We start from the raw sequence: 8839 nt of genomic DNA on the forward strand, positions 1-8839 counted from the left end.
TCAAAATGCATCTCCCCTGAGTGCTGCAGGACTTCCTGGTACTTGCTGTACTCTTACCTGAGTACAAGCAAAATCCTATGGAAAAGTATATTACACTGATTTAACTGGTGTTTCCATAAGCCATTCTTATTTCTGGCTCAGTTTCAGAGAGGAACCTTATTCTAATGACTCATCTGTTAGGAGTAGCTGTTCATGTTTCTGGATATCGTAGAGAAAAGGTGAGAAACACAAGATAGGAAAAGGTGGCTACAGACATGCAGTAGTAGTGGAAATGTTAGTGACATTTCTTTTCATCCTTGAGGAGATAAATATTATTTCTAGAACCCTAAAACCACAATGTGGTTTTGAAGAGCTAGAGGATGCTGTATCTATGCATTCTTACTATTTTTAAAAAGGATTAACTGATCTAGGTGATTCCTGCCTCTTCTTTTTCCATTCCTTCCCCTTCCCTGTTCTATTTTTTTGTCAAATCAATTGATTCATTCTCTTGGATAAACACAGAATTAAATACATTTGTTCTTTTAAATAGATTCTTGGAGCAAATTTTTATTCATGGTAACCATAGTAAATCCATGGTTAACAGTGTAAATCTTTGCTGGTAGCGTGTTAAGCCTCAGGCTTACACCGTTCAAATCACCCCGAAAGCAAGGTTTGCAGCAGCAATATAAGGAATAGGGGACTTCCGGAGTCCTCCACACAAAAATATATACTCAATAAGTGTGTCAAGGAAGGATATAACATAATAAAGCTGTGATTCTTTTTAGCATATCCGTAACAGATTGTAAAACTGTTTAACTTTCTCACAGTTACTGCATGCACATCATGTTCTTTTAAATGGCTGAGTGCCAGGGTGATAGTTTGACTGTTTGCCTTGTGCTTGTTATTGTGGATCTAGGGGAACTCTCTGGAGGGAGGCTGAGACTGCTCTTTCCCAGAAAGCAGCTGGCTACACTCAGAGAAAGGCATTGCTGGAGTGCGGAGCTGGGCGCATGGATAACAGGAGAGACCTAACCTATAGTGCGGCAGAGATCAAGAAATGCTGAGAAAAGTGGGAACCAGCACATAGCCAGGAGTCATATATAATGGAAAGTATTTTTTTTTCCTAGAGGTAAAAGCTGACTTCTTGCAATCCAAGAAACTGTTGAGAAGATTCTGAACTAGACACCAAGGGCATAATGCATGAGAAATCTGTGTTCCAGATTCTTGTTAGTTATATTCTGCCTTCTTCTGAGTTTTCCATACTTCAGAAAATTTCTTACTCTTGTTTATGGTCTTAAAATCTGGTTTTTGATTTTTAAAATTCATCTTTGGGCTTTTGATGCACTTACTACCAAAAAAGCTTCAGTTAGTCTACCATCAAAATTCTGGCAATCCTATGATCCATTATTCTATTTGTTCCTTTTGGTCTTATAGAATCACTATAACTGACAGGCTTTATTTTGCTGTAGAATTCTGGAAACATCACAGCTATGCAGGATAAATCTGACTCAGAACATAAACAGGTAAAATAACACTCTATTTCGTAGAGTCTACTCAATTGCTCTTCTTTCCAGAGGCAAAAATGTGGGGCACTTATCTTGGGAAACTGATTATCCCTTAGCTTAACTTGCTAGTATCTCCTGCCCTGTGTTAAAAAATGTTCTGAAATAATATCAACTGTTGGATGAGAAAAAGCTGAATACCTTCCCCTGGGCTATCTCCAGAGGTAAGCTACCTGAGCTTACCTCTGGGTATCACCCAGTGATGTTTGATTAGGAAACACTTAAAGTGACAGCACTTACAGAACCAGTCTTTTTGACTGTTTTGAATAGTTCTACATTTGCAAAAATAAATCACATTTATATGTCAGCAACTTCTAGAGATTCCTCCAGGTGTTGGAGGTCCCASACTGAAGATGTGGTCTGAAGGCACAATTTTTTAATGTAAATGATAATTTGACATTAAAAATGCAAATATTAGTAAAAATTCCCAAGAAGCAAATTATACATGTAGTTCAGCACAAACAGGATGGTTACTTATTTTATCTGTTGCTTCTTTTTTTCTTTTTCCTATTTTATTTTGTTAACAAATTGTTATGCAGATTGTTATGCAGCACCTCYGCTTTTTGACCATGCTGCACTATAGTCTTTACCTTCCACAAGTGAAAACACATTTCTTTGGCTAAATGCAAACTGAACATGGGATCCCATTAGCAAGTATCTCTTGTTTTTTCTCCCCTTGCTTGCGGTGTATGGCAGTATTTCATATTTTTCACCCAATTCCATACAATACTGTCTCTGAAGGAAGGAATTTCTGCACAATCAACATCTGAAAAGGGGGTGTTGTGCCCATTCCTCACAACTGTGTATTGACATGGAGATGGACAGGTTGCATGCTTAATACAATACTAGGGCCGTGTAACTTGAGGAGCAGGAGAAAATGTTAATTTTGGAGTAAGCAAGATCTATTTGGACACTGCCACAGATGTGCCCAGTATTACATACTTGTACACTCACAGCCACTAAAATGAAAAATTAAAATTTTGATCTGCATTCTTTAAATCTGTCAGAGGAAGGGTATGTTAACTCAACTGTCCAAGTGGTATCTGGACTGTCAGACTCACATTTCTGCAGTAATTCACATCAGAAATATCCTTTATCAGTTTTTCTCTGCAACTATTATATGGCCATCTGTATGGTACTTTTCTGGCCTCTTTTCAGAAAAGCTTATGCATCAGGACTTCAAAGAAAGAGCACGTGTACTTTTAGAAAAATAAGATCTGTCACACTGGCTACACCTTTCTTTTTTTAATAATAAAAATATTTATTGATTTTTATTTTTCTCAAACCATATTGTAGCTTTGATAACAGTTTCCCTTTAGTGGCTGCTAGACTGTATAGTCCCTGGATCCCTGAGAAGTGGAACTGCTTCATAACTAAATTATATTTACTATATAGCCTCACTGCAACTTTTACAAACATATATCTCTAAACTTAGATTTAGTGGAAACAATTCTTGTTTTAGCTGTTAAATTAAGCTCTGGGTACTGCATTAATACTTCCTGTTTATTTCCCTTTTGTCAGTGGGTTTAGGACAGAACTCTGAAAACTTCCTGAAATTCAAAATCAAGGCACCCTAGCAAGATTATTTTGCTTTGTCACCAAAAGTAGAACTGATGATAGTATTATTTGGAAGAATACTTAACTTAAAAATCATAGAGCAAGCTGGAAGAAGTTATGCAGAACATCATTGATAATTCAAGCCAAAGTCTAAGAAACTTGYAGAGCGCCCGCACTTTACACAGTTATCTCTTTGTTAGGGATGTTTGTGGCTCATGATCTGACATGTCTATACTAGGCCATTTTTCATCAGCATCCTGAGAACTGATATTCTACAGTCTTCTGTGTTACGAGATGTGGAGGAGTTGTACAAAGTTTTATACTACCTTTTCTGTTCAAGATATGTTGTAACACTCCTAGTGTGCTTGCAAAGCTTGCAGTATCATCCATTCTAGAAAGCAGTTTGTCTTACTGACTAGAAAAATAGTAATATTTACTCTGCAGTTTGATTTCTCTCAGATTTAGAGGAGACACAAAGCAATTGTAATAATTAATACCTTAAGTTACATAGTAAGGTAATATCTACAGATGTGCACTAATTTGTAACTCTTTTGCCAAGTGATAATTGAACACTGGGAAACTAAATCCTGCCCAAGTTATGGCACCGGTACCACATCACTGGAGGTTTTTTTCAGAGTATTTTTGCTTTATCCGAATAAAAGTGTTAGAATCAACCTTATCCTTATGAAATGTGGTGCAGGGAGGCCTTACAGTAAAGCCTAACAATTCCCTAACTCTCCTAGATGAAGTAAGAAAGAATATCTTTATGAATGATGATTAAATGAAAGACATGCTTTTGGATTCCAAACTGTATAATATTATGCTGGTCATTAAAATGAACTGCTGTTTTCCTCTCACTTTTATTACAGAAGTAAAAAGAAAATCACTTGAAAAATACTGATCTTTGTAGGATGAAAGAATATAGGATGATCCTGTGCAAGTGCCAATTTGCAGAAATAAGTGCTCAGTTCATGTTCATAGCTGTATAAGCTCCCTTATGCATCAGGAATAGCATTTGTTTCATGTGATTTTTAGATACCAAAAATGAGATGTCTGCAAGCTAGTAACTTTCAGACAATGGAGAGAAATAGATGCTTTGGGGAGACAGTTTTAGGGTATTTTTGTCTTCAGAAAAATATACTATATATTAGAAAATTGATCTATTTTCAAATAATTTATCCATCTTATCCAGGCAAATGCATGAAGGGAGCCTGTGTTTTGGGGACAATATGCCTATCCCAATGTGGGGAGGTTAATAGGATAGAATTATAAAAGGGCTCAAGAGACTTATTTTGAACTGCCTGCTCAGAGCTMGAAAAGATAGATCAAATTGCTCGGGGCCTTATCCAGTCAAACTGGAATCTCCAAGGATGGAGATTCCATCCTTGAGCACACTACACAGGATCACATGTAAGCAGGTTTTGAATATCTCCAGAGCAGGAGGCTCCACAGCCTCTCTGGGCAACCTGTTCTAGCACTCTATCACTCTCACAGGAAAGTTTTTCCTCATGTTCAGGCGCAACTTTCTGTGTTTCTGTTTGTGCCTGTTGCCTCTTGTCYGGTTGCTTGGCTCCACTGAAGAGAGTCCAGCCCCATCCTCTTGACACCTTCCCTTAGGATATTTGTAGACATTGATAAGATCCCCTCTCAGTCTTCTCCAGGCTAAACAAGTTATTCCATTGGTTATTTAATACTCTTGATTTATTATCAAGAAACTGCTGATCTTATGAACAGTCCTAAGATTCACTGAAAATTGTGTTCAGAACTGTGGCTAAATCTTTTGATTTCTTGATTCATTACCTGATCTTATTTCTGATCAGTCCAGATAAAGTTTTCAGCTCATTATTCAGGACAGTGGCATTTCTGTGATGGCCTTAAGGAAAATGTGCTTTATCTAGAAAGAGTGAAGTAGTTATTTAATTTTGTATTTTAAAATATACTATTATCCATTTTTAATAATCCTTCTGTAACTACTATAGAAATCTTAACTTTTTGCTAACAGCAAGTTAAACCCTCAAAGTTGTTAACTTATGTTATTGTTCTCATGATCAGAATCACAAGAAAACGGTCATTTACCAAGCAGAACATTGATATTGAAACAGTTCACATCTTTAGACAACTTATAAATCTTACAGTTTTATAAARCATGGACAAAATACTGTGTGAAGAATATGGTTGTCCCGGGTAGTGGTTATGTAAGTCTTGTGAAAATCAAACTTATGCTCTACACTATCCATTTTCTGTAAGAATGGAGCTGTTGTCTGTCTGTCTTCTATATTTCCCTCTATGTTTTCTACACATTATATGATCTAGTAATCTTAACATTTATTTCATTTTGTCATATAAATACTTTATTATAATCCAGTTGTAATGAGTTGGCCCTTAAAATAAAATAGTACTGAAGTTTACAGATGACATTTCCTGTTAGAGATGGATAACAGCTGTATAAWTTGGATGTGGATTTCAAGCCACAAATATGTTCAAATCTATGGGCTTGGTTTTCTTGTCTATCATCACTATATTTAGAAATGTATTTTAGAGATGTCTCTCTAAATCATGTTTTCTCTTTTGTAAATTGCATCCTATTTCTGTCTCCCTACACCTCACCCCCATTGTGAATAATTAACTGTATTTTCGTCTGGTTGTATGATGCATTCTGTTCTGAACAGGGACCATCATTTATTATAGTCATTTTCTGCAGTGTCTCTAAATTAGATAACTATTCTCACTAAGCTTTCCAAAGGAAAGAGTCAAGTAGGTTTTTGCTGAGCAGTATGTGCATTTTGAGTAATTCAGCAATGTCCAAATAATTATCTCTCTTTAGAGTTCTGAGGCAATAGAACAACAACTAAAAGCAATAGTGAATGTTTTCTTTTTCCAGAGAGGAGTTACTTATATATGCAGTTTTAAAACTTTATGCTGTTCTCTTAGATCTCCTAGGCTAAGTAAGCTTTGGTTGCATCAGTACCAAAGAGGGAAATTACTAACTCAGGCTTCTAATTCTGTGGAAAACTCGGGAGTCATGAACTGAGAYTTGGCATTAATCCCTTTAGCTACAAGAAATCAAAAATTTAGTTTCTGCCATTTGGAACTGAATTATTTCTAGAAATTCCACAGTGTGGATGACAAGACATCATTCATAATCCAGCTGTATTTCTAAATCTAGTGTTTAGGGTTGATCGTCCATGTTTTTGAACTTACCCATCTTCTGCATGAATAATTTTTGCTATTTTTTCTTGTTAATTGAGTCACTCCTAAAACTTCACTCATATCACTTTTTTTTTTTTTTTTTTTTTTTTTTTTTTTTTTTTTNATTCTGTGGCTGACACACCTGAGGGCTGTGCTGCCGTTCAGAGACATCTGGACAGCCTGGAAAGTTGGGTGGAGAGGAACCTCATGAGGAAGGCGATCTTCCCCCCCTACTCAGCCCTGGTGTGCTGGAGTGGAGCACATCTGGAGTGCTGCGTCCAGTTCTGGGCTCCCYGGTACAAGAGAGCTACTGCAGAGAGTCCAGCATAGGGCTACAGAGGTGATCAGACAATTGGAGCATCTGCCTATGAGGAACGGCTGTGAAAGCTGGGCCTCTTTAGYGTGGAGAAGAGAAGACTGAGGGGAGATCTTATCAATCTCTACAGATACCTTAAGGGGGAGGGAGGTGTCAAGAGGATGAGGCTGAACTCTTTTCAGTGGTGCCAACTGACAGGACAGGAGACAATGGGCACAAACTGAAACACAGGAAGTTCCACCTAAATATGAGGAAAACCTTCTTTACAATGATGGTGACAGAGCAGTGGATGAGGTTACCCAAAAAGGTTGTGGAGTCTCCTTGTCTGGAGATACTCAAAACCCACCTGGACACAATCCTGTGCAATGTGCTCTAGGTGCTTGAGCAGGGGGGATTGAACTAGATGATCTCCAGAGGTCTCTTCCAACCTCAACCATTCCATGATTCTGTGATATTTTAGGTTTCTTTTTGTTTTTATTTTCCTCTCTCTCTCTGTGGCAGTGTTTCCACAACATTAACTTTTTTCTGAGGCAGAGAGTCTGTGGATCTCAGATTAAACACGACTTGAATGTTTAGGACTGTGAGGGTGCTATAGACTTAACATAGTTAGTTAGAAATAGAACTGCTTACTGAAAGTATCCATCTATTCATCTCTTAGATACTCTTCCTGTCCTCCCAGACACTTCTCACCATGTTACCCTCAAATGGAAAATGATGTCTTGGAAGAAATCTGACCTGATTACTGTTCCATAGGGCTGTTTTCAATGGCAAGATGGTACTTCAGCAATTAATGCTGTCATCTCTGGACCTTTTTTGATAAGTTTCCGAAAAATCAAAACAATAATACCTTTAAATCTTGCTATGACTTTTTAAATCTCGAGGAACAACTTTGGTGCTGTGGAAAGATAAGTACGATATGCATGTTTGTGTTACTGAAAACATCTAGGTGAAGAAGATGGCATGTGGGAAGCCAGGAGGACTGTTCCAAACTGACAGAAGTTTCTGTACACTGAGGAAAACAAATCTGAATGCTTCTATGCTGAACACTTTTTTGCTGTTATGTATTTCAAAGCTGGCAGCTGAAGATGAACAAATAAGCATCTCAGATGTTGAAGACAGATATTGGCAAACATATACATAGTCATATCACTCTTTTCTGCATAGYAATATCAGCTTCTTCTGCAAATATGAGAAAGCAGATACTGTAATAATAGGCTTTCAGTCAAGTCTGCATCAAAAAGCTCTTAAGTGGAACATATAGATATGATATACTACAGTCTCAGAACTCTGATTGGATTGGATGGCCCCACCTAGTACTTGGAAGATGAGAATAAGCTATATCCTTAAGATGCACACATGCTTATGGCACAGCTTTCGAATTTGGTCCAAAAAAATTGAGGGTTTCATTAACCAAAAGGCTTCTGAAGAAGTGTAATTAGCTGTCATGAATCTGTATTCTGTCCAGGCAGAAGATAACGTAACACAATGTCAAATGTATTTGACTACTTTAGGAGGAGTCAGAGCTTTATTTGACTCCTAGTTTAATTCTAGCACTGAATATGAAACTCCTACTCCTAAAGCATAGTACTTTTTATTCCTTGCCATGAGTCTTAGTGTTAGAATTTGATAGACAGTCTAAACAGGAGGTGATTTATTGCTGAGCTATTGATAGGAATCCACTGAGCAGCTCAGACAGATACCTGACTATGTCAGGCAAGTGTCAATATGCTTCTTGTACAAAAATTTACTTCACACTTGGGCTGAGGACTGTCAATCAAATGATTATAGTGGTCTTTTCTGGCAGTAATCATTTTAATCAAGTACGAGAAGGGAGTAGAGCTTAACAGCCCTTTTTGATCTTGCTACTAAATTACTTTTCCTTCTTATATTAAATACTMTCTATTATTTTCTAAATTCAGGTGACTTAAACTAACATGCCTGTGTGGAAGCCATTATGAAGTATTTTTGGGGGGCCTGGAATGATGTGATGCTATTTATGAGTCAAAGGAAGCTACATTTCAGTGTCATTGAGCTTATGATTTATTTGACAGGATTAGTGGATTTTACTGATTTATCTGTTTATTATGTTGCTGTCATACAGTGCCCTTTACTTAGTGATGGACTAATACATTTGTTTTTGTTTGTTTGTTTTCTCCYCACAAGTGAGCAGCACCAGAATCTGTTAATTTGCCTAAACCATATGCTTTCCAGAGGCTTTGGCCATTCATCTAAGATG

This window comes from Rhea americana, unplaced genomic scaffold, assembly GCF_003343005.1.
Source record: "Rhea americana isolate MKP2758 unplaced genomic scaffold, rheAme1 scaffold_41, whole genome shotgun sequence".
In the NCBI taxonomy this organism is placed as follows: domain Eukaryota; kingdom Metazoa; phylum Chordata; class Aves; order Rheiformes; family Rheidae; genus Rhea; species Rhea americana.